The 25033-nt window shown below is 43.2% G+C and overlaps 1 protein-coding gene and 1 long non-coding RNA gene across 4 annotated transcripts in view; one reads left to right on the top strand and one right to left on the bottom strand.

Annotated features, from left to right (window-relative positions):
- Positions 1 to 1840: 1840 nt before the first annotated feature.
- Positions 1841 to 23376, bottom strand: LOC122492131. Its single transcript, XR_006299551.1, has 3 exons — positions 22806 to 23376; positions 17265 to 17347; positions 1841 to 2046 (listed from the first exon to the last, which is right to left on the bottom strand). It is a non-coding gene; the product is annotated as an uncharacterized LOC122492131 (long non-coding RNA).
- LOC122492130 (myelin associated oligodendrocyte basic protein) overlaps positions 11059 to 25033 on the top strand; it is a 49047-nt gene continuing 35072 nt past the window's right edge. For 2 of the 3 annotated variants that reach the window (XM_043595689.1, XM_043595692.1), the window contains exons 1-2: positions 11059 to 11189; positions 18230 to 18308. The gene's annotated coding sequence lies outside the window, so the exon portion shown is untranslated. Of the gene's footprint in view, positions 11190 to 11283; positions 11371 to 18229; positions 18309 to 25033 lie in introns of all 3 variants that reach the window. The other variant, XM_043595691.1, reaches the window with a different exon arrangement.

Raw genomic sequence — 25033 nt, 5'->3', positions numbered from 1 at the left:
TTAAATTCTGTCTCCCCTGTCCCGCCCACTCTGTCTCTCCTTCCAAAATAAATAAACATTTAAAAAAATTTTTTAAGGCAATTTTAGAAAGCTTGCTTTGTCCTGCCTTCCAGTGATCAAAGTTCCAGAAATATAAAAATCACCTTCCTGTTACTGGACAGGGGGTCTTGGGACCTCGCAATGGTACCATACACTATTTGTCTTTTTTGTGACTGGCTTATTACAGCAGCGTGTTTTCCTCACAATTATTATTACTCTTATCCGAAAATGAAAAATGAAAACACAAAACCTTGACATAGAGTCACGATCTAGCCTCTTGAGAGTCACTTGATTAATGTGAGACTGAGGATTTTTTGTTTGTTTTCAGTGTATCTCCGGCCCCCTTGTTCTTCTGTTGCTCTTTTCTGGCCTTCTCTCGGGCTCCTCGTAACATTTGCAGAATTCTACCCTGATTTATATCGTGCTTTAGTATATCATTTTGTCAAAATTTGTTTGGTAGTTGCTCTAGATGTGACAATACACATACATAACTTCTCAACCAGCCAAGTGCAGAAACCTTACTTCCATTTACGACCCTTTGCTTCCCACTTTTAAAATGTAATTGTCTTAAGTATTCCCACTGTATACATTGAGAACACCAAATGGTGTTATTTTTGCTTCCAACCATCGTGTCTGATGTGAGAAACACATAAGTAGGATAGTCTATTTTATAATATCCCTATTTTTACCCAATTTTTACCTCCCCCCAACCTTAAATTTTTTTAGTGTCTAATTTTGAGAGAGAGAGTAAATAAATAAAATTTTAAAAAAAGATTAGAGGGGTGCCTGGGTGGCTCAGTCGCTTATGGGTCTGACTCTTGATTTCAGCTCAAGATCTTGTGGTTTGTGAAATCAAGCCCCACATCTGGCTCAGTGCTGACAGTTAGGAGCCTGCTTGGGATTCTCTCTCTCCCTCTCTCTCTCTCTCTCTCTGCCCCTCCCCAGCTTGTGTGCTCTCTCTCTCAAAAATAAATAAATAAAAATTAAAAAAATAGATTGGAGATAAGAAGCGTGCCCGGTTGTCTCAGAAAAGCATGTGACTCTTGATCTGCTGTGTGAGTTTGAGCCTCACGATGCGTGTGGAGGTTATTAAAAAAAATAAACTTAAAAAGAAAAACTTAAAAAAGATAGGAGAAACTTTGTTTTTATGTGCTCTCTCTTTAACCATATCTTTTTTGTGTGTTTGTTTATTTTGAGAGAGACAGAGACAGCATGAGGGAGGGAGGGGCAGAGTGAGAGGGAGAGAGAGAGAATCCCAAGCAGGCTCCCCACTGTTAGCACAGTCTGACCTGGGGCTCGATCTCACAGACCACGAGCTCATGATCTGAGCGGAAGCCAAGAGTCGGCCACTTAACCGACTGAGCCACCCAGGTGCCCCTAGAATTTGATTTAAAAAAAAATTTTTTTTTTTAACGTTTATTATTGAGAGACAGAGCATGAGCATGGGAGGGGCAGAGAGAGGAGGAGACAGAATTCGAAGCAGGCTCCAGGCTCCGAGCTGGCAGCACAGAGCCTGATTCAGGGCTCGAACTCACAAACCGCGAGATCATGACCTGAGGACGCTTAACAGACTGAGCCACTCGGCGACCCTAGAATTTGATGTTTAAACTTCTGATCCTTTCCCTCTTTCCCCACCAAAATCGTGTGTGTGGGTCTGGGGGGGGGGGAGTGAAAATGGGGGGTAAATGAAGCAAGAAAGGAAAATACTATTACTGGAAGTAGGTAAAAACAAATACAGAATTCTCCCTGAATTTGGTGTATATTTAAAAAAACTCTTCATAATAAAAACAAGTTACCAAGTTATCATGCCAAACACTGTGATTCACTGAAATCTACTGAGAAAAAAAACCAAATCAATATTAAATATTTAAATGAATAAGTGAAAACACTGGCCGTAAAATACCATCTCCTCAGCATGTTTCCTGAAATAAAGATCGTGTTCAACCAACGTTTTCATGGAATCTTGGTTTGGGGCCTTGTTGTTGTTCTTTTCTTCTAAACCAGTCGCTGCAAGTAAGTCATATTCAAAATGTTAATTATTTGCAGAGAGATTAGAATCTCATGTTATAAAATAACTCTGATTGTGGCCCACTATGGTCAAATCTGTACAAAGACTGAGGGCATTTGTCCTTGGAGTGTAAAATCACACTTTGTGCGACTAACAAAGACACTGCAGATGTTGAGAGACACTACACGTTCCTTATTTGCATGCCTGGGTGCCCTGCCCTTCAGTATTTATTTCTTCCAGTCACTGGTTCCACGAGACCAAGTCTATAGCCTCACGAGTGTGGACTTCACGGCTTTGCTACGAATCACTACGGTTGGATATGTGTCTATCTGCAGTGTCCGAATGTTCAAGCATAGAGTGGTTTTCCTTTAGTAACCAGTGTTGCACATTTATAGAATTTAACATATACTGTATCCATAATCGGTTCATATTATTTTATTTTTGAAAAAAGGTTTTTTAAGGTTTATTTACTTTGAGAGAGTAAGTGAGCAGGGGAGGGAGAGGGAGTGAGAGAATCCCAAGCAGGCTCCACACTGTCAGTGCAGAGCCCAACGCAGGACTCAATCCCATAAACCATGAGATCATGAAATTGAGCCGAAATCAAGAGTCGGACGCTTAACCGACTGAGCCACCCAGGTGCCCCGTGTTCGTATTATTTTAAAAAGAGTATATCTAGAAGCTAATAACAATCTAAAACTGAGTGATGGGTAGCACCTTCATATGGAGAGGCCCCAGTCTCAGAAGCTGCTAATGCACCTGTTGGAGCAGGAACTGGTTGTAGGACCAAGGACTGTCGTGGCATCTGCCTTAGCAGCAAACAGAAGCAAACACTTGGCTGAATCGTGCCAAAAGTTTAGGATGACCTAGGGCTCAGTTGGTCCAGGTGGGGAACGCCTTCCCTTACGAGGCAGATACACCTTCCAGGTTCGATGAGGCTCCATATTTTATGAAGGAATAAAGGGCAAAGCTCACGGGAAGACCATCTTGTGGTCTGTACTTAGGTTGGGCTCTCCCTGAAGTAGACCCGGGGACAAGGATTCTAGTACAAGTAATTTACTGGGTGGGGGGCCATCTCAGGAAGCCTGGGCACTTAGCAGAGTGGGGAAGGGAAACTGGGGACATCACTGGGCAGGCAAGTGCTGTGGCCAAGTGGGGGATCCATCCACTGGGGACTCTGGAGGCAGGTCTCAACAGAGGGGTGCTGGGCAGGGTGGGAACTGATTACCAAGTTCCTCAGGTTTAATGATAATTGTGATCTGCTAAAGCTTCAAACACTGAAGTCGTTTGGTGCTCCATTCGTCGACTATTGAGCAGAGTTATGATGGATTTTGAACAAAAACACAACCCAAATTTAAAATAATTCATTTACAGGAGGGGCCTGGATGGCTCAGTCGGTTAAGAGCCAACTCTGGCTCCTGTCATGATCTCAGGGTTCTTGTGCCCCATGAGAGGGCACAGCGCGGGCTCCGTGGAACCAGATGTAGATTTTCCTCCAATGAGGCTGCACTTGCCCAGAAGCCAAACTTGGAGTCAAGAGCAGAGGAGGAGGGTCACTTGGAACTTTAGATGCAAACTGCAGTAAAGACTGTGTTAAAGATCGTCTGTTCTCAGTCACGTGTGTGCTGTCTACACTTAATGTAGACTTCAGATTTACAGGATCAGAAGCCAGATTTTTAGTGTGTCAAGGGGCAATAAGTTAGAGAAGCCAGAGGTATTATTGTATAATGGTGCAGTGTGGGCAGTGTGATAGGCACTTTTATTTTTGAAGCAGATTACATGGCAACTGTGATTTTCTCAAAGCACTTTCTCAACAAACCACCAGGTAACAAAATGGTACATTCTTGGCTGTTTGGCAAGCCTAAAATTAAAAACAAAGACAGTTCTTTTTTTTTTTTTTTTTAAATAAGATTATTCCCATTAACGTCGGGTCGCATCTCACTGTGTGTATTTCCTGTCTCTAGATAACTGACATCACTACCTAGAATCAGGGGTCCCTCACTGCAGCACGCTGACATGTGACAGACACCCTTCTTGACCAACCTCAGTCAGGCTCCTTTGGTGCCTCTTTCCAATTAGGCCTCGACCTTGGGACTTCCAAGTCTGTCTTTGCCTTGACCGATTTGAACAAGAATCTGGCTAAGTCAGTTTATCGAGAATCCCCCAGCCCATCTCTGACCAAATTCCTCACCCCCACCACCTCCAGGTGGATGCCTGATCTCCCTGGCTCACCTGCAACAAGGACCTTGTCAAGCTGCTTCAGCCAGAAGTACCCCATCTCTGGGTACCCATCTCTGCGACTGTGAGATCATGATCTGAGCCGAAATCAAGAGTTGGATGCTCAAACAACTGAGACATCGGGGCGTCCCTTTCTCTTTCTCTCCTTCCTTCTTTCTTTCTTTCTTTCTTTCTTTCTTTCTTTCTTCTTTCTTTCTTTCTTTCGCCTCTTGGTAATTTTCTACCCACCAGTTCCTCCAACCTGCTCCTTGGCTATAAATCCCCACCGTCCCTATTGTATTTGGAATTAAACCCAGGTTTATATCAGAGTCTCTTTCCCCCTATTGCAATAGTTCCTGAATAAAATCTATCCTTAACCCTACTGATAGGCTCCGGTTTTCTTTAACGCATCACACCGACACATTCATATTCTGAGTCTCTCCTTTTGCCAGAAGCCTTGCATCTTGCTACCCTGTGTCCACTTTTTCCCGCTCTAGCGGTAATATTACAAGGACTAAATCCACGCACAGGGCCCAGGAAGCTGAGTAGCAAAGGCATGTCTCCTGCAGACCGGGTTTTAACACAGCAACTTGGACAAAACCAGACCCTCAATTAGGGAACACAATGTACACGATTGCAGGTCCCCACTGGCCAGAACACAATTGTGACTGGCCCCTGGCATAGTGCAGAGGGAGAGAGGGATTGGGTGTGGAGCCTGGGAACACACAGAGGCTTTGTCTGAGCGGCTGGCGGCTCAGTTGGTATCATAATCCTCTGTTTACCATCGAAAGTTGGGCTCTGTGTAGTCCAAGATCTATAAGACCAAAGTCAAAGTCTTGGAGGAGACAGGTTTGCCCTGAAAGCGAGGATTGAAGGGCAGACTAGAAACCATTGACTTTTGTTTCTCTCAGATGTAATCAACGAATTATTTGTCTTGTAATAATTAAATGGTCTTGCGGTTATTTATAAAACTCCACCCCCCCCCCCCATATTCTACAGGAAAAAAATAGCATTCTTGTTAGGAATCTGAAAATCTCTCGCTTGTCTTTTATCCTTTTAATCAAAAAGCAACTTTTACAACACATATTTTGATACATAATTTGATAGGGGGAAGGGCTCATCTAACAGCGGATACGACTTTATGTACATTTCGTACATTTCAGTTTTTAGGTGAAACATGGGGATGTCTTTATCTCACCGATGACTTTCCTAGGGTAATTTTCTCCTATAGATGAGTCACTCATTTTATACTCATTGTCAGTAATCCCTCTAACAAAATATTTGCCATACTCTCTAACCTATTGAACGCTTGACTCTCTATGTGCTGATATAAAATAGTATTATGTCTGAGTGCTAATAAGTTGGGGTTTGTTTTTAGAGTGACGACAATTTTATAGAATTAGGTAGTGGTGATGCTTCCACACCCTTGTGGGTATACTAAAAATCTCTGAATTTTACATCACAGAATTGTGCATTCCGTGGTATGTAAATTATATCTCAATTAAACCAATTACTGCATTTGTTGCTTAAAAGTGGCAGGTTAGGGGTGCCTGGCTGGCTCAGTTGGTGGAGCATGAAGCTCTTGATCTTGGGATTGCGGGTTTGAGCCCCACACTGGGTGTAGAGATTGCTTAAAAATAAAATTTAAAAAAAAATGTATTGTAGAAAAGTGCCAGGTTAACTCCACATGCTTATTTTATTTCCTCCCTCTTCCAAAAACTTATTAAAATTATAGTAGTAAAAAGTATCCTTTTAAAAAGTAAAGAATTAAAAAAAATATTTTATTCCAGAGGGGCAGTAGAGAATTTTTTAAAAGTTTTAGCCCCCCAAGAAAGGGAGACACCAAAAGGGGAGCTATTAGAACCCATTTTGGGGACATACAGACTTGGTGGAGGAAGTAACTGACCTGGCGGAGTGGAGGAGATTCCAATTTAAGTGGTTTCAAAGGGTGTCTGGGTGGTTCAGTTGGTTGGGCGTCCGACTCTTGATTTCAGCTCAGGTCCACAATCTCACAGTTCAGGGGATCGAGCCCCACATGGGACTGTGTGCTCACAGCACGGAGCCTGCTTGGGATTCTCTCTCTCCCTCTCTCTCTGCCCCTCCCCCATTTGCATGCACAGGAGCCCTCCCTCTCTCAAAATAAATAAATAAGCTTAATGTTTATTTATTTTTGAGAGAGAGAAAGACAGACAGCACACGAGTGGAGAGAGGGCAGAGAGAGAGAGAGAGGGAGACCCAGAATCCGAAGCAGGCTCCAGGCTCTCAGCGGTCAGCACAGAGCCCGATGTGGGGCTCGAACTCACGAACTGTGAGATCATGACTTAAGCCGGTCAGATGTTGAACCGACTGAGCCACCCAGGCTCCCCTAAAATAGATAAATATGCTTAAAAAATTTTAACTGCTTTCAGTGACGATGCCAGAAAAAGCAGGACAAATGTATGTGCTAGAATGCTGGGAGTGTCCACATGGGAAGTACTAGTCATGAAAGCCAACATCCTGAATGGATTTCCAGGTTCACTGCACCAACTTGCTCCGGTCACTGGAAGTTGATTATGGAGAAATTTCCAGACTCAGGATCTGTGGAGAGCAGAGGCGATAGGCAAGGCTTGCAAAGGGGACACATCCGCAGAGTTGTGCGGTCCCTAGCCTCTCCTGATCACAGAATCAGTAGCAAGATATTCAAATTCCCCTAACATCCCTACTCCTTCCAGGCTGGAGAACGCATTGCTCCTCCCTGAACAACCTGAATGACCCTAGAGGAAAATCTTCCAGCTACTTAGGTTTTCAAATCTGCCCACATAAAGGCTAGAGCGGCTGCCCATTGGACCACTCGTCAACAAGCCCTGTGCTGGTGCTTGGAGCATCCAGTCACCCCCTGCATGTCTAACGGACAGAAAGAGACAGTGAAGGTCAGCAGACAAAGGAGAGAGCTTTCAACAGGAAGAGGAGAGATAAAAACAAAAGAAGGATGAAGGAATCTGGAATAAGCTCGCTAATTCAATTTAAGGAACAAAGCCAACAAAGAAGCAAACAAAACAAAAGTAATGAACAAATCCCACATAGTATAGTTACTATCTTCCTGGGGCTTAGAGAAAAGACTGTGTGCTTTGAAAAAGGGAACGTCAGCAAACAAGAAAGAATTGAAAAATCTGATCACCGAAAGAAAATATACAATGGTATACAATGAATAAAATAAGAAAACTTCATGAAAGGTGGAACCAAAAGTCAAAGAACTGTAAGCTAGGAAAGAGAGGAATGAGGAACAATTTGGAGGATCCATTTAGCTTTCTATCATTACTTTTCAAGAGCCAACCAATAAAAGTTTTCAGGCAGAAGAAAAAAAAGTGGACAGGGATAAATGAATAAAAACTACATAAAAATTAAAGAATAGAGTGTTACAAATTCCCAGGGGAAAATGACCTACCAAGTGGGGGTGAGAAAACACTCACGTTGAAGGAATGGGGGGGGGGGTTCAGGACAATTAGGTTGAAAATAAGACCTTGAACATTTCCAGACATTTGTTAAAATCACAAAAGGAAAAAAATTAAAAAAAAAAAAAAAAAAAAAAAAGAAAAACGATCTCGCGGTCCGGGAGTTCGAGCCCCGCGTCAGGCTCTGGGCTGATGGCTCAGAGCCTGGAGCCAGTTTCCGATTCTGTGTCTCCCTCTCTCTCTGCCCCTCCCCCGTTCATGCTCTGCCTCTCTCTGTCCCAAAAATAAATAAACGTTGAAAAAAAATTAAAAAAAAAAATCACAAAAGGAGGGGCGCCTGGGTGGCTCAGTCAGTTAAGTCTTCGACTTCGGCTCAGGTCCCGATCTCACGGTTCGTGGGTTTGAGCCCCGCATCAGGCTCGCTGCTGACAGCACAGAGCCCCAGCCTGCTTCGGATTCTGTGTCTCCGTCTCTCTCTTCCCTTCCCCTGCTCGTACTCTCTCTCTCTCAAAAAAATAAATAAAATAAAAAATCACAAAAAGAATGGGAATCTGAAAGGCCTAGAACTTCTCAACAATAAGTTGCCCTGTAGGAAAAAAACACAGAAAAACAATACAGTCACAATTCTGAGGAACTCTAGTTTTCTGTTTTTTAATTTTAATTTTTTTTTTTTTTTTTTTTACTGCTTATTTATTTTTGAAAGAGAGCGAGAGACAGAGAAGGAGCAGGGAGGGGCAGAGAGAGAGGGAGACACAGAATCCAAAGCAGGCTCCGGGCTCTGAGCTGTCAGTGCTTGAACCCACAAACCATGAGATCATAACCCGAGCTGAAGTCAGACCTTTAATCAACTGGTGCCCCTTTAATTTAAAATTAAAAAGAATTTTTTTTATTTGATTTTAGAGAGAGAGAGTGAGAGCATGGGAGGGGCAGAGGGAGAGAGAGAGAGAATCTTAACCAGGCTCCAGGCTCAGTACAGAGCCTGATGTGGGGCTCAATCCCATGATTCTTGTATCATGACTGCCAAAATCAAGAGTCAGATATTCGAATGACTGACCCATCCACGTGCCCCAGAACTCTAATTTTCAACACAGAATTCTATACCCAGACAAACAAGCAACCAAGTGTGAGAATAGAATAAAGCAGTTTTCAGGTATTCGAGCACTCGAAAAGATTCATTTTACATATGTGGTAAAACCTTGGATTGCGAGTAACTTGTTCTGTGGGTTTTCCACAAGATGAGCAAACATTTCTAATAAATTAAAAAAAATTTTTTTTTCAACGTTTTTATTTTATTTTTGGGACAGAGAGAGACAGAGCATGAACGGGGGAGGGGCATAGAGAGAGGGAGACACAGAATTGGAAACAGGCTCCAGGCTCCGAGCCATCAGCCCAGAGCCCGATGCGGGGCTCGAACTCACGGACCGCGAGATCATGACCTGGCTGAAGTCGGACGCTTAACCGACTGCGCCACCCAGGTGCCCCTTTCTAATAAATTTTAACTTGATAAACGAACGATGTCTTGCAATACAAGTAGTAGGTGACACCGAATGTCACGTGATCACAACTGAGCCAATGGTTCCTGAAATTCACTTTGATATACAAGTGCTTTGGATTACAAGCATATTTCCAGAATGGATTTTGTTTGCAAACCATGGTTTTATTGTATATACATATATATCCTTTCTAAGGAAGATACTAGAGGTTGTGCTTCAGGAAAATGAGGGGGCAAAGCAAAAATGAGAATGACATGGGATCCGGGGCACTGGTGATCTATTACAGGAAAGCAATGAAAGGGAGTCCCCGCCCTGCACTGGCTTTGAGAGCATCCAGTCTAAAAACAGAACAATTAGAGAATAGACAATCACAGAAGACAATAGATGGAAATGATCATTTGATGGATAGGAATGCTTGAGAAAATTATTGATAGATATTTGAGAGATCTGCTGGAATAATTGGAAAAAAAATGAATGATACATAAATAAAAAACTAAGCAAATTAAAATAAATAAATGAAAGCAAAAACAGGATAATTATTAACTCCAAAAAAAAAAAAATGAAGTTGTAAAGAGGAAGGAAATAATAGAGTTGATTACGAGTTCTGTAGGAAATAATATCTATCATCTATCTATCTATCTATTTATTTTTAAATATTTATTTTTGAGAGAGAGCGAGAGAGAGAGAGCACAAGCAAGGGAGGGGCAGAAAGAGGGAGACACAGAATCCAAAGCAGGCTCCAGGCTCCAAGTGGTCATCACAGAGCCTGACGGAGCTTAAACTCAAGAACCGTGAGGTCACGACCTGAGCCAAAGTCAGACGCTTAACCCACTGAGCCACCCAGACACCCTCGTAGGAAATAATATTTATAGGAATAGATATACTGACTGACAAGACTACATTCAGTGGGTGAAGGAGAAGAGAGAGCAAAGAGTAGAGAGTAAGAAAATGAGACCCTCATTAAGAAGTCAAAAGCCTACAATAAATAATAAGTATATAAATGGCTGTTTGTGGAATTATTTAGCAATGTGGAAATAAATCTAGAAAAAATAGCTAAAAAAAAAAGTTAACTGTGGCAATGTGGTTGCCTCTGGTAAGTGGGATTATGGAGTGGAGTGAGGTGGTGTATTATTTTGATAAATATGAAAATTAATTAAAATAGTACTTACGGGGACTGTGGCATATTAGTTTGCTAGGGCTGCTGTAACAAAGTACTACAAACCGGGTGGCATAAGTAACAAATGTATTGCCTCGCTGTCCTCAGGCTTGAAGTCTGAGGTCAAGGTGTCAGCAGGGTTGGTTTCTTCTGAGGCCTGTGAGAGAAGATCTGTTCCAGATCCCTCTCTGTGACTGGTAGTTGACTATCTTCTCCCCATGTCTTCTCATGTTCTCCTCTATGCATGTCTCTGGTTCCAAATCACACACCAAAGGGTGTGTGGTTTGGAGCTGATGTTTGGTTTGGTTGGACCTGGCATGTGGTTTGATGTGCCGTGGAGCTGGTATGGAGTGAGCCTTGGTGAGGGCTTTGACATGGAGTGTTGATTGTGTGGGATGAAGAAGGTGGGGGACTGAAATATTCGAGTGTATGTGGAGATATAGTGTGGATGTGGGGTGCGCATATGTGTGGGTTTGTGTGTGTGTATAGTATGGCTATAGCTCAGCTTAGCTTTTGTTTAGATTTTCCTTTGCCCTTTGTTTTTGTCTTTGTTTTCGTCTTTGTTTGGCCTTTGTTTTGTCTTTGTTTCACTCTTTGTTTAAACTTTCTTTGGCTTTTGTTTGGTCTTTCTTTAGCCTTTTGTTTAAACTTTGTGTGGCCTTTTTGTAGTCTTTGTGTGGCTTTTGTTTTTAAGTGGATCTTGGCTGAGAACCCATCAAAAATACCTTGTGTAATGAAAAACCCGGATATATAATCTCTCCCTATATATTCTGCATGCATTGAGGTAGCCTCAACCCCCCCAGGGACCCGATCCGGTGGAGCCTCTTTCATACAACTGCTACTCGAAGGTAAGGGAATTCCATAGGTTTTCATCTTCAGGTTGTACTTCATCTTCAAGTGGCAAGTGCACATTTTGGTATCGGCCGTTTCATTATATTCCAGGGGCAGTTTGGCGTAATAGCAGTCAAGATTGGGAGAACATAAGATGGTGGAGAAAACAAAAGCAGAGGACACCAAGGTTATTCTAATGTGAGCAGAGGGCCCTCCTGGAATGGGAATTGTCTGAGCCTGGGGAAGATTTTCCAAACCCTAACTCAGATTCTTTCAGGTTGAAAGACTGATGTTCCCGGAACTAGATTAATGGAGCCATTAGCTTCTTTTTCTATGTATGCGTTTATTATTTGTCACGATTTGAAAATGAGTTGTTTTCTTCTTATCTAGGAAAAAGTCTTCCTTCATGCAGCTGGGTTTATGTATGGGGGATACTTATGGAACAAGAAAGCCCAAATCTTGTTAGAATTTTGCTCCCTGTAGACTAACAACCTTAAATGGAAAGATGTTAAAGCTCAATCTTGTGCAGAATCTCTTAGAAACCAGAGTTTTCCAGTGTGTGTGTGTGTGTGGGGGGGGTAGAACAAGGAAAGAAAAGATTATGTGTCATGGGAATAAAACAATTAACGTGGCTAGAGTACTAGGTGAAAAATAGGGAAAATCATTTTTACTGCTTTGTGAAATCAAACAGGAAGGAAAAAAACAGATCACTGTTATATGTATAGCTATGCTATTTTATGTTTATTTGGATTAGCGGGAGAATGCCTTCGTGAGTGGATTTTAAACATTGTTTCGGGGGCGCCTGGGTGGCTCAGTTGGTAGAGCGTGCAACTCTTGATCTTGGGGTTGTGAGTTCGAGCCCCAGGTTGAGTGTTGAGTCTGCTTTAAGAAATTGTTTCAGATTTGCAGAAAAACTGCAAACCGTACACAAATTCCAGATGTACTCAGATCACCCAAATGTTGACATTTTACCACTTTTTCGTTGTCATTCTCTCTCCTTTTTCTCTATATACACTATATGTATTTTTTTCTAAGCCATTTGAGATGAATTTCCAGACACGATCAAAACTGAAAACCAACATTGAGAAAATACTGTTATCTAATCCACAGACACGTAGATTTTGTCAATTGTCCCAGGTTTCGGTTCCAGATCATGCATCACTTTACTTGCCACGTGTCTATAGTGTCCTTTAGTCTGGAAGAGCACCTGAGACAGTAATTCTCGTTCATGACCTTGAGAAATTTAGAAATTTAAAGAGTATAGAGAAATTTAAAGAGTATAGGCCTTTTCTTTGGTTAAATGTCCCTCAGTATAGGTTTGATCTGATGTCTTCACACGATTAGGTCCAGATTAGGCAGTTTTGTAAGGAATATGCTTGCATTTCAGACTGTATGTCTCCAAATTTATCCTTGAATCTGACTGTACAGACTTCTAACTCGGGGTCTGGGTTTGCTAATGGTAACTAGAATTTTAAATGAGTTCTTAGGGGCGCCTAGGCGGCTCAGTCGGGTAAGTGGCTGACTTTGGCTCAGGTCATTATCTCACAGTTCATGAGTTCAAGCCTCGCTTTGGGCTCTGTGCTGACAGCTCACTGTCTCGAACCTGCTTCGGATTCTGTGTCTCCCTCTCTCTCAGCCCCTCCCCTGCTCACCTCTGTCTTTCTCTCTCTCAGAAATAAATAAACATTAAAAAAAATTTAAAGGAGTACCTAAAATCTTACAAGAAAACACACACACACAAAATCTAAAATCTAGAGCTTTTACAGATAATTCTCAAGTATTCACCAAAAGTGTGTAAGTGCTGCCCTTTTGTTAAAAATAACAATTGCAACAATATGTACATGAACTTGGTAGGTATATAGTGAAGTGTTTAATGTAGATTCTTTGCATGTGCTAGGTTCATGTCTACTGCTTTATGAGTGTTCATTTCGTGAATGTGATTGTTCCTTTCTAAGCATCCACTGAAAACATACAGTTCACAAAGAGTGGTCTTGGATAGCCACTCCAGGCCTGCTGGTGACCTTTAGCACATTGGCAGAGTGCTAGAAAAGAAAGAAATTTCATTTTATTTGTGAGAAAACTTCTGTTTGGAGGTGACTGACAGTTTTATCATTCTGAAGGTGGAGACTAACTTCTTAACAGACTTCCTCTCTTTTGGGAAAGTTATTTAAATAGATTCTTAAGATTTCCAAATAGAAAGCATCCATTTTTTCCCCCTAGAGAAAATGCTGAAGTCCTCATAACATAAATGTAAAGCAGTTGTTAACTTCTTATATGATCTTTGTAGTCAAGTAAATGTATTATGGCTTTAACAGGACTGTTCCTTGCATGAGGTATATAGATATTTTCTTTCCTAATATGGAATTAGATTAGAAATTTAGAGTTCTGGGGGCGCCTGGGCGGCTCAGTCGGTTGAGCATCCGACTTCGGCTCAGGTCATGATCTCGCGGTCCGTGGGTTTGAGCCCCTCGTTGGGCTCTGTGCTGACTGCTCAGAGCCTGGAGCCTGTTTCCGATTCTGTGTCTCCCTCTTTCTCTGACCCTCCCCTGTTCATGCTCTCTCTCTCTCTCTGTCTCAAAAAGAAATAAACGTTAAAAAAAATTTTTTTTAATAAAAAATTAAAAAAATTAAAAAAAAAGAAATTTGGAGTTCTGGACATACAACTATTTACTATGGAGGAACTCAGCTTTTGGGAAAATGTAGCATTAGCTGTTTTGATTGTCTTATCTGGAAGTCACCAAGTCTGTTGGGCTGGGCTGGGCTGGGCCCCTAGGATTAGGTTCCATTGTGTAGGCTCCAAAAGTGACCTCTTTTTGGCTGTGCAGGCCTCTCTGATTTCTGTAACCCTGTTACCCCTAATGTACAGGTAAAAACTTGGAGGTATTAGCTGTGTTCTGGGTGAGTAAAAGACCAGTCTGTTTAAAAGTGTACTCAGGATTTTGTTTTTATTTAGGCTTGAGGAGGGCAGCAGATCAGAAGATGATTGCCATTGATAAGATTGTTACTCACAGTTACCAAAAGGAGGGCATATGCCTGACCACGCAGGGCCACATGAGGAAGCACCAGGGTGATCAGAAGCCAGAGGGAATGAGGGGAAAATATGGGCAAGAGCTTTATTGTGTGTTTTGGAGGGAGGACTGGGTAAGGCAATGTAAACTGGCTAGGTAAATTCAGGATGAGCTAGTTTGAATAATTTCAGTGGGTTCTGGGAAGGCCTGTTGAGAAGGGCTCTTCTGATTTGTCTGGTTCCTGGCCTTGGGGTGTTTAGGATAGGAATGCTGGCTTAATCTGCGGGACCTTGATAAAGAGGATAATTGACAAGGGTAGGCTCTCGATTGGTTGGTTTGTGTATGAAAGACATACTCATAGAGAAGTCCTGTGCGTCCCCAGGTATTCTAATGGTGATTTTCTATTTCCCTCATTGCTTCTACATGTACTCATTTGAAATATTCTTTAAGGGAGAGTACCTCTGTTTGTTTTGATTTTTTAGATTCCACATTTAGATGTAAAATCATCTAGTATTTGTCTTCCTCTGTCTGACTCATTTCACTCAGCATAATACCCTCTAGGTCCATCCACGTTGTCACAAATGACAAGATCTTATTCTTTTTTATAGCTGAGTTATATTCCATTGCATGGATATGTACGTACCACATCCTTATTCATTCATCTATCGAGGGACGCTGGGGTTACTTCCATATGTTGGCTGTTATAAATAATGCTGCAATAAATGTGGGGTGCATATACCTTTTCAAATTAGTGTTTTCATTTTCTTTGGACAAATAACCCCTAGTGGAATTACTGGGTCGTATGGTACTTCTATTTTTAACTTTTTGAGGAAACTCCGTACTGTTTTCCATGGTGGTTGCACCAGTTTGCAGTCCCAAAACAGTGCAGGAAGGTTCCCTTTTCTCCACACGCTCACCAACACCTGTTCTTGTCTTTTTGATACTCGCCATTCTGACAGGTGTGAGGTGGGATCTCACTGCAATTTTGATTTGCATTTCCCTGGTGAGTAGAGATGTTGAGCATCTTTTCATGCGTCTTGTTGGCCACCTGTATGTTTTCTTTGGGAAAATGCTTATTCAGGTCCTTTACCCATTTTTAAATTGGATTATTCCTCTTTTTTTGGGGGGGGGTGTTGAGTTGCATAAGTTCTCTTTGTATGTAAGATATTAACCCCTCATGGGTGTTGACCCAATAAGAATTCACTGAAAATTTAAGAGGCACGTGTCCGAGCAAGTAGAATTGTAATAAGGGAAACACAGATTCAGATAGAAACCTGAATTATGTTCAGAGAAAGACTAAGAGGGGACAGGGTTATAAAGGCAAAAGGTTACAAGTGCAGTTCTCAGTCAGGTCTGTTATGCAAAACAGGGATTGGAGCGAGGTGAACTGGGATTGGTTGGGTTAATATGCAAATGAAGGATTGAGACGTGTCAGATCTCACTGGCTCCTTTGGAAGTTGAAGAATGGTGAAGATTCTGGTGTCTTGGTGAGGAAGGAGTCCAGCCCTAGGGCTTGTAGCCGGTGAAGAGTTCACGGTTCCTTCAGGAGAACGTGCATAAATTCCTTCTCCCTTATGGCCTCCTGGCCCTATTTTATTTCATTTTAAAGGTTTATATTTTTAAGTAATGTCTACAGCCAACTTGGGGTTCAAATTTATAACCCCAAGATCAATAGTTGAATGCTCTACCGACTGAGCTAGGTAGGTACCTGCATCCCTGCCCTATTTTTTTTTTTTTAAAGAGATCCTTTATCTTGGCTCGCTTGCTGTATCTTGAAATCTCATTTTCATTAGGTATGTTATTTGCAAATATCTTCTCCCTTTCGGTATGTTGGCTTTTCATTTGTTGATGGTTTCCTGCCCTGTGCAAAAGCTTTTTATTTTAGTGTAGTCTCAAAAGTTTATTTTTGCAATGTACTTTAAAAAATTTTTTAATGTTTATTTATTTTTAAGAGAGAGAGAGAGAGGGAGTGCAAGCATGGGAGGGACTGAGAGAGAGAGACACAGAATCCGAAGCAGGCTCCAGGCTCCCAGCCATCAGCACAGAGCCCAACTCGGGGCTTGAACTCATGAGCCATGAGATCATGACCTGAGCCAAAGCCAGACGCTCAACCGACTGAGCCACCCAGGCGCCCCTTTGCAATGTACTTTTTAAAACTTAATTTAAATTGGGGCGCCTGGGTGGCTCAGTCGGTTGAGCGTCCGACTTCAGCTCAGGTATGATCTCACGGTTTGTGAGTTCGATCCCTGCGTGGCGCTGTCCGGACTCTGTGCTGACAGCTCAGAGCCTGGAGCCTGCTTTGGATTCTGTGTCTCCTTCTGTCTCTGCCCATCCCCCACTTGTCCTCTGTCTCTCAAAACTAAATAAATAAATGTAAAAATAGAAAGTTTTTTTTTAACTTAATTTAAATTTAAAAGGAACATGATCATCTGATTTGACGGAGCAATCTTACAATAATTTTTACAGTTAGTGACACAGAATTGTCAATTGCATCATTATTACAATGATTAGCTGTCAACTAAGACAAATTATCAACCAAGACAACTGTGATATTGTGATTTACAAGAAATATACATTTGGTCATTCAAATGGCCAAAATAAATTTTTGTTGTGTATTTGGTTTTTATCTACAGTTTCTGACTCCCAGCTCCTAAAACGTTTGGAATTTCCTAGGATAATAAAGGTGTCTTTTGTTATGTTAATGAGGTGAGTTGGGAAAGCCCTTAGGTACCCTAAGGACGGGCCTGGTTGCCATGAGAACCAACCAGGTGATTAGAGGAATGGAACTCTCAGTCCTACTCCCCGACCTTGGGGAGAGAGCTGCTAACGGGAGTTGACCAATGGCCAGTGACTTAGTCAACCATGACTGTATAAGGAAACCTCTCTAAAACCCCAAAGGCTTGGAGAGCTTCCCAGTTGGCGAATGCTTGGAGATGTGGGGCAGCAAAGTGCCTGGAGAGGGCAGGGAAGCTCCACCCCTTTCCCCCCATACCTTGTCCTCTGTATCTCTTCACTTGGCTGTTGAAATGTAACAACTGTTTCCCTGGGTTCTGTGAGTCACTCTAGCAAATTAATGGAACTTACCAAAGAGGTTGTTAAAACCTCCAAGCTGTAGCCACTTTGTAGAAGCACAGGTAACATCCTGGGGTTTGCCACGGGTCTGGAGTCTGAAATGGGGGGGTGAGAGACAGTCTTGTGGAACAGAACTCTTAACCTGTGGAATCTGATGCTGTTTCCGAGTAGCGTCAGAACTGACTTGAATTCCCCGACACCCTGCTGATGTCCAAGAATTGCTTGGTGTTGTGTGCCTGGTGGGAGGACACCCCTCCCCCCACAACATTGGGATTGGGTCCAGGAACCTTAAAAGAACAACTAATGGGAATTACAGGTTTCTTTTGCAGGTTATTTTTTGGAACTATAAGACCCCTTTGTTCAAACGACACTTCCAGGATTTGATATATATTAAGAAATAAGGGCACAGATGGTTATGGATGGTCACAAATCTCCATATTGCATGGGAAAACAAAACTGATATTCTGAAATTCTCAATTTAATGCCATATCAAATTGGATTCCTTCATTGAGTTTTCAACGTCTCTCCTCAGGAGCTGTGCTGGAGGAGGACAGTCTAACTCTCTTCCTGAGACGCTTAATTGCTATGGCTTGCATTTTTAAAGCCAGACTCCAACATTTCATGTATTTTAGGAATTTCATTCATTAGTGTTATAAGCAAAACACCAGATTTGTCGTAAAGCTCCAGATTTACTAGGAGAAGGGACTGAAGAGTTTTTCCTTAATGACAGTGAATTAACTGGACATATAGCACTTTTCCTCTATAATGATAAGACGGTCTTTAAAAAGTTTGCCTGCCATTTTGTAATGCTGTCCTCTCCCTAGCCCCCAACTGACAGTTCACATTGAAATTGAACATCATAATCCTTCTTAGGGCGGTGAGAGAGAAGCTCTGTGTATAGCACATTTGGATTTATGACAACTTCAATAACCAAAACACCAAATTAACCAGAACGCATTCTATTGCTTCACTTTCAGGGGAAAAAAGGAGCAAATGATACCAAGACAAGCTCATAACAGAGATCTAATCGCCAGACGTGTACGGATGAAAACACAGGTACAAAATGAATTTCTTACACTCTTTTCGGTCTGCATCTAAATTATTGTATAATGATTCCTAGTATTCAAAACGTCAAAGCAGAATCAGCAAAAGACTGAGCAATCAAACTTTCCATAAGAGTTGAATGCTTAAAAAAAAAAAAAAAAAGAAACTATTGCAGGTGTTTCACGGTATCCTGGATTTGGGGACATACAAATATGAAAAAAAAAAGAACAAAAACACTTCTCTACAGCAAAGGGACCATGACCCCGGCCACCATTTGTCCACTTTTGGCAAACTCATGTCCTATGCATGGGGGAGGAGCCATTCTGTGAAAAAGAGACTTCCTTCCCCTGTCTTTAAACCCTACTCGGGGGATTCCTTCTATTTCTTTGTCTTAACTGAACCGGGACAGTCCTCTGATACCAAGGCTTCATCTGTCAGCCGGTCAAATGGGGGACATGTACGCTCCAAGTGGCTCCAGAGTTGAGTGAGCCGGTGTCCTCCTCATTGCCACTTTCAGACCACTACTTCTTCACTCCCTAGCTGGTCTTCCCCCCCTGGAAGCTTGTGCTCCCTTCCCTGTGCCCGTCTTCACTTGGCCTCCAGTCACGCCTCCTCCACCGATGTTTCTGTGGTCAGCCTCCCCATCCCTCTCCGCTCCGACTCCATCCATCAGCCCACATGACTTCAACGTTCCTGTGAATGAACTACTCACTACTCCAGTCAATTACCCAGTCTGCCTCATCTGTCCATCGCATGCTATGGCACTCAACAATACTCGAAACGACTCCATTTCTGAATCAAATGGTGCCAACATCTAGCATTTCATTTACAGCCTTCCTTTCTTTCAACCTGCTCTGTTACATTCCCCACGACCACTGTTCTTCGGCCAGGTGCTTTGAGTTGACTTTCCCTTCCGTCTCCCCGTCCCTCTATGTATCTATTCCTCAGTTGCCCCTTTCTATCTATTTTCTTCCTATTACTGGTAGATTCTGGAATCCATCATGTCAATGATTTTCCTGCAAATTCTCTGGCAAATCCCGTCCTTAGATGAACCATGTGTCTTTGCCCTGTCTGCGCCCTGGCTACTGAGAACAACCGGGGAAAAACACAGTGAGGCAGAAGGCTACCTCTATCACTACACATGAATAGTCTGTGACCCCACCCAGGCCATCTAAACTACCTGGCAGCCTGACCTTCAAATGTCTACAGAATCTCATTTATTTATTTAAAGAGGGGGAGAGAGAGAGAATCCCATGCAGGCTCCATGCTCAGCGTCTAGCCCACGGCGGGGCTCGAACCCACCACCCTGGGATCGTGACCTGAGCCGAAGTCAAGAGTCGGACGTTCAACCAACTGAGCCACCCAGGTGCCCCTACAAAATCTCTTTTAAATGCATGTTATTCTTCTCAAATCTCCAACCGTCTCATTCTCAGCTCCTTTTGCCTCCCATTTCACTGGAAAAATGGAATCCATCCGGTGGGAACTTCATACAGCCAACTGCTTTCCCTCTTCTCTTGTGTGTGCTCTGCACTCCCATCTCCTCGGGGTTTCCTCAAGGACACTAATTACTTTCTCCCTTGTTTGACTTCAGTCTCTTCCTCTCTTAGTCCCTTCCCATCAGCACTCATGCTGCTCTTATCTGTCTCATTATAACAACAACAACCCCCCCCCCCCTCCAAATCAACAAATTGGCCAGTCACCCCTCCGCTTGCCCAAAGTCTGGAAACTACATCTTCCTCTCCCTACCACTGCTCTCCTGCCCTTCATTCTCAGATCTCTGGCCTGAGTTGCCTACAGTGTCTCTCCATGCCTTCAGCCCCGATTCTCTCCACAAATCCTCTAATCTACCTTCTGTCTCAACCACGCCATGGAAACAGTTACCTCTGTATCACTTAATTCAATGCGTGTTTTCTGGTCTTCCTACTACACCACCTCTCAGAATCATTCCACCAAGGTGTCCACTCACTCTTTGGAAACCCTCCTTCCCTTTGGCTCCCACAATACCACACAGCCCAGTTTACCTCCCCCACCCCCAATTCTTCTCTTTACCCTCTGCCGATCACCTCTCCTCTGCCTGCCTGGAAACACGGGAGGGCCCCCAGGCATACCCCACCCTCTCCTCACTCCACATTCTGATGCCAGGGCAATCCCATCCCAGGGCTTCAGTTGTTCCCTATACTCCCACAACTTAAATTCCATCTTCTTTGAAATGCTCACTTGACATCTCAGCCTAGATGCCCTTCAAACACCCCAACTCAAGTGCACCTAAAACTCAACTCATGAGTCAGCCTCTTCCCTAAAACTTCTCTTCTGGTAGATGCTTCTGCTGCTCAGCCAGTTCCTTGAACTACACACCTTGGACTCATCCTTGACTCCCCTTCCTGCTTCTTTGGTTAGATGAGTGATTTCAATGTAATAAGTAAATATAAAGATGGAAGGAAATAAATTGCAAAATGGAACAAAGCTAAGTGGCAGCCTACCAGCGTAGCTGCTGTTGGGTGACTCACACTGTGTCCTTGGACACAAAATTTAGGTAAAGGGTAGTCAACAGCCCGGTGCTTATTTCAGCTTCTCTCTGGCTGGTTCTTTTCTCTGTCTCCCTGAAACTGATGCCCTTGGAGAACCCAAGGCAGCTTCACAGCTCTCACCTTCCCCGAGTGGTCAGTGGAACAATAAATCAGCTGATCAGGTAATCCAGGTTCTTCCTTTTACCCCCTTGCTGTGACCACAGGCCAAATTAACATTTAAGTTTCTCTATAAGATAATGCAAATCTGGAAGATGGGTTCTCTGTACAGGGAAAAGGTGGGCAAAGACCAAATTATGAGGAGTCTTGTGTGACGTATTAACTAAGAAGCAAGGCGTTTGCCTTGTAACTGGGGAAAGACTCTGTTGAGTAGGGAAATGGATACATGAGGAGACAAACTCATGCCTTTGGTTCTTTCTCCTGGACCCTCCTTCCCACCACCCCCCCCCCCCCCCCCGGGTTATAGAAAATTGTGGACTTATTGATCTATATAAAATTCTAGTGTAAAGTTCACATACCCATAAGTTAAAACAATGTGTTGCATACTTTTTAGAAGAAAGAATGTCATGTTATTAAAATTACATTCAGAAAACTACTGTACTTCTTACACGTTTCTGTGGCTCTGCTATAATAAGCAAGGTTTTTACCCCCAAAACATTTGCTAAATATATTATCTATGTGCTAAGGGTATCAAACTTGGATCACACTTGTTCCTTTTCCTAGAACAGCTGGAGTCAGGTAGCGTTTGTTGTCAGAAAGGGCTCTGCACAAGTGTACGAGATAGTGGTGTGTGAGTGGGGTGGTCCTGGGGCCACTGTCCTTTGTCCTTGTCCCCTGGCACAGAGCAAAGCAACGCGGGCTTTGCTCTGTCTCCCCAGATGGGTGGTCAACCCCAAGATAATTGAGGCACTTCTATGCTGTTATTTTTATAGCGTCAGCCGTTCCCCAAGTCAGTGTCGGAGTTGGGCAAGATGATGCTCTCTGTGGAAAAGCACCCCGAATCAAAATAAATATTTAGATGAAATTTTCCATTACCGGGAACCGGTTTCCCAGTTCAAGAATCCACCGCTCAACATTCCTTCTACCGATTTGTAAACATCTTGGTTGCCAAGGAGATAGACACATGGGTAAATGAGGTCAAACGGATAAAGGCCTCCTTAGAGACAGCACGCAGTGGTTACAACCCAAGTTTACTTTCTGCATGTATTTTTGCTGCTGCGGACTAAGCCACTCGGAAGCCATTGCCTTTTAGCGCGCAAATCGACACTCAGAGGAAAGCATTACCCTCGGCCTGAGACAATGAGCAAGGCTTTAGGAACCCTTAAAGGTCTATGAGGAAGGTGCTAGGCGTGGAATGGCTAAGCACTGCAGTGATAACTGTTTTCCAGAGCGGAGGAGCTTTGGAAGGCTGTGGTAGCTGAACGAAGCCCTGGTCTGCAGTGAGGGCCTCTGCCCCCCGCCCGGGTTTTATTCCAGAAACATCTCTTCCACAAAGCGCCCCCCGTGCATTCCTCCCTGGTGCGCCTTGAACTCCAGCCCAGACCCTGTTCCCCGATTTCCCATCCCTGTGCGCTTCTGGGAGTCCCTTATCACTCCTTTTTTTGGAGGGAGGTCAATTGGAATGGGCATCTATTACGTTTCCTCACTGTCATTTTGTTGAGTCCTGCAGCCCCACGTGTGTAGAGAATTAGTGGCTTTTAAAGTGGCCTCTTTTTCCTGTTTTGTGCCTGTTTTCATATTTAAAAAAACTTATTGTCTGGTTGTTGTTTTTTTTTTTTTCCTTTAACATTCTGATTATGAAAACGCTGCCCTCTCATCGTGTTCCTGTATTTTTCTTCTGTCATGGCACAGGTCTTTTGCCTTGTAACTTCATGGCATCTTTTGTTCTATGACATCGTTGTGTTTATGATTTCTCTTCTTTCCCTTCACGTCCGCTGTGTGAGAAGCCACGGAGTGTCAAGGTTCGGAACACGGACTAGCTTACCTTGGTTGGGATCCTGGGGATCCAGTTGCTAGTTCTGTGTCCTGGGGCTAGTTTTCTGACTTCTCTGGATCTTTGCTACCGTGAGACCTACTGTGAGGGGGTGAGGATTCTGTGAGTTACACACATAAAGCCTTTGAACAGTGCCTGGCTGGTATCTCCTAACATGTGTTCGCGATTATTATTCTCGTTGGGGTTGTTGGTGTGCTTTCGTTTCGTCTCCCTTTTTCCATTTTCCGGTAAAAATAAAAATGCCCCCCTTGGTTATGAACCATGTTACTCTACCTACGTGGGTCTGTTTCTAAGCTCTCTGTTCTGTCCCCTTGATCTGTTGGTTCTATTTCCACGGCAACGCTCTCTTGTCTTGATTAGTATAGCTTCCGATAAGTGTCTCCATCTTATAGAACAAGGCCCAATGCTTATTCAAAATTGTCTTGGCTCCTCTCCGTCTTTTATAGGTCCGTAAGAAGTGTGAAATCGTCTTGTCAATGACGTGAAAATTTGCTATTTATTAGCACGTATTCAGCCTGCTTATACCAACTGTTTCTTCTGCAGCCCTCAAAAACAGATTTGCTTTTCAGTTCTAACAGTTTGTAGAGCTTCACGGTGTTTTGTTTGACTGGTTAGGATTTCAAGCACGGTGTGGATGGTGGTAGTGAGAGCATCCTTCCTGGGGTATCTGATTCAGATGAAAATGTTTCTAAGATTTCACCCACAGTAAGCCGTTATTTATAGGTATTTCGGTAGCTAGCTTTTAATAACATTAAGAACATCCCCTTCCCTTCCTTCTTTGTTAAGAGTTTTTTGGTGATGACTGGATATTGAATTTTAGTGAATGCTTTCTTAGTGTTTGTTACTTAGTGTTTATTTCCCCCCTTATTCTGTCAATATGGTAAATCAGACGTAGAGCCTTTCCAAATCTAAAACATTTTGAGATTTGCACCTTTGGTTTGCGCTATGAAACATGTTACCTATCAGATCGGCAAAAATCTGAGGGTGTAATAACCTACTTTTATTGCTGAGGTGATGGGAAAATGGGCTCCATCATGCATTGTTTATAGAATAGTAATTCGTACAAATCCCATGGGGAGCAAGTTGGAAAAAAATCCATCCAAGTCTTTAGAATTACAAATGCGTAGCCTTCCCTGAGTCAGTGATCCCACTGTTAGCGGTTCACCCCTCGGGTATTTGCACACGTGGGAAATGAAGGGTGTATCGCTTTCTTCACTACAGCACCATTTGCAATAATAACAGATGGGAAACAACCAGACCGTTCACTTGTAGGAAACTAGTTAGGCTCTGATCCTTAACAATTTCGAGGCATCTGCCAATCCTTCTAGTCTGCTGTGTGTCATCATCACCCCTAGATCCTCATAAGCATCTCCGATTTAACATGTTTGGGGCACAGTAGGCACTCAGTTGGTATGTTGAATAAATGAGGGTTCACAACGGTACCCTTACCCCGCTCCCCCGCGGCTTTCCTCACCTCAGTAAATGGTTCCACTGGGCATTCGCTCAAGTCATAGGCATGGCAAGGGTGACCGCCAACGAACCCCACATCTGACCCGTCCTCAAGTCCTATTGGTTTTGCCTCCAAGATCCACCTCTGCTCCCCTGCCCTGGCTGAAGTCCCTGTCCTCTGTCATTGGTCTCCTTGCTTCCACTCCCCCTTGCCTCCAGTCTACATTGCAGGAAGCCCGAGGGATCTTCACGGAACGTAAACAGGAAGACTTACCTCTTCTAGTCAAGATCTTTCAATGCCTTCCATTCTTCCTATTCTTTATCTCACCTTCAAGGCCCTTCATGGCCTCCCCGCGCCTCCCCCTGAAGCCTCGCAACGCTCCAGCCATCTCCTTTCTCTGTTTTCTCCAGCACATCAAGTCTCGGGACCTCTGTCTGGAGCTCTGTCCTCCTCTGGCTCCCACTTATCCTTCAGATCTCAGACAGATGATCTCTCCTTCAGGAGCCCCGCCTTAGCCCCTGAGTCTAAAGTGGTCTCGCTGCTGTATTGTCTTTTAGTATCCCACTCCTTTCCTTCAGAGCCCTCATTACGCTGCAGTCATACATGTGCTATCTTGTTCATGAGATGGGCTGGCCAGTCTTCGTCCCTGTCCCCTGTGCTCTATGGGCACCCAGACCTTCTCTGTCTTGTTCGCCTCAGCACTTCAGCATTCAGTAAATGTTCGAATGGATGGCTGAGAGGTGGTGTTGTGTTTGGCCACATTTACTTC

This window comes from Prionailurus bengalensis, chromosome C2 (genome assembly GCF_016509475.1).
Source record: "Prionailurus bengalensis isolate Pbe53 chromosome C2, Fcat_Pben_1.1_paternal_pri, whole genome shotgun sequence".
Classification (NCBI taxonomy): Eukaryota; Metazoa; Chordata; class Mammalia; order Carnivora; family Felidae; genus Prionailurus; species Prionailurus bengalensis.
This window is presented reverse-complemented; position numbering and strand designations above follow the sequence as displayed.